The 1,568-nt window shown below is 32.8% G+C and overlaps 1 long non-coding RNA gene across 1 annotated transcript in view; it reads right to left on the bottom strand.

Moving 5' to 3' along the window:
• Positions 1-591: 591 nt before the first annotated feature.
• The window catches only part of LOC105808710, a 6,504-nt gene continuing 5,527 nt past the window's right edge, over positions 592-1,568 (bottom strand). Inside the window, exon 3 of the long non-coding RNA XR_001137395.1 lies at positions 592-833. This is a non-coding gene — a long non-coding RNA (uncharacterized LOC105808710). The remainder of the gene's footprint in view (positions 834-1,568) is intronic.

Genomic DNA, 1,568 nt, shown 5'->3' with positions numbered 1-1,568 from the left:
ACTGTACCTAATTTCTATTCAGAATTTGCATTTCCTTTTTAAAAGAAGAGACTCCAATATACTTTGCAGAAAAACACACAATTAAAAAAAAATGTTAAGTAAAAAAAATTACATCCTACCCTGTATAAAGATATCTATTTAACAAAAGTAGTCAATTCTTGAGATACTCTAGTCTCTGACACTCTTACAACCTGAGTTTTGATATTCATTTATTTCTAAATAAGTTATTTGATAATTTAAGAGTGAAACTCAGTGACTCATATAGATAATAATAGGTCCATAGATAAAAGAGATAAAATAAACACAGAAATTCCTCATACATTCATGTTAGGGAAAATAGCTAATCCTGCATAGCAGTTTTTTTCCCTTCCTTTTTTTATGAAAACAAAACAAAAATAAAAGCAAGTGTCTAAGTGGCCACTGCCTCAAAGAATAGCAAAAGTATTCTGAGTCCATCTTCCCTACCTGTTAGGTCCCAAAAATATATACATCTTAACCAAGGCAGACACACACAAGGGACACACACACACAAGGGACACACACACACGCGCACGCACATAGGCTTTAACAAGCACATCAGAGAAAACCTACATTCCACATATTTAAGGGAATTCCAGAAGGGCACTCTTCATACGCATTTACATTTGCCTTTGTTTCAGTTTTTGATCCATCTGTTGGAAAATCTGAGACTTCTGTTTTTCTAATGGTTCCATCCTCTTTATCTTCCCGTAAGTTAAGTCCAGAGTCCTCTAATGTGGCTTCATCTTCAGAATTCGACTCAACATCACTTTCATTTAGGCCAGAAGGTAGCAGCCCACTCCACATCTTTTCTTCTTGAGGAAAAAGATGAATTTAGCGTTATAGAATAGCCATGGAAATGATTTTAACACACTGACTGCCACACTAGAAAAAAAAATTTTTCCTTGGGGCCATGATGTTTTATTATGAAAACAGAATAAAAACTTCAGAAACAAAACAATCAATCCTTTCTAATAAAAAATTCATTATTTTGTTGTTTTCTATGCATGAGTTATATGCAATTAAATTGTCAATATTAACTGTAAGAATAAGAACATCAATAAGGTTTTCAGGAACCACTGCAGTTATATATATGCTTCATGAGGCCCCTGGCTCAAAACTAGCATGAGTGAAATACAATTCACTAGGTAGTTAATGTGTTAAAACCAACAGAAGACACCCCAGGAACCTAATGATTATAATAACGGTTGGGATTATAACAGTCCACCTAAACTTTCTTCTTGAAATCTGAAATGGGAGGGGATGAACCCCCTATATTAAAATAACTAAAATCTTCACTGTGTAAAAACCAAAAACAGTTTAAAAGCAGTTTAAACAAGTTGGTTACAACACGCACCTACAAATAAAGCAGGACCTTGATTTTCTAATATATGGATAGTTTTATCTAAAAAAAATGAAATTCAGTAAAGCATTCATTGCCCAAGAATGTTAATAGCCTAATAATATACTTTGCAGGCAATTTAAAAATTTAAATACCATATTCCAGCTTTATCAATTAGAGAAAATAAAGATGGATATTTTACCTATAT

Source organism: Propithecus coquereli, unplaced genomic scaffold (assembly GCF_000956105.1).
Source record: "Propithecus coquereli isolate 6110/MARCELLA unplaced genomic scaffold, Pcoq_1.0 Scaffold179, whole genome shotgun sequence".
Classification (NCBI taxonomy): domain Eukaryota; kingdom Metazoa; phylum Chordata; class Mammalia; order Primates; family Indriidae; genus Propithecus; species Propithecus coquereli.
This window is presented reverse-complemented; position numbering and strand designations above follow the sequence as displayed.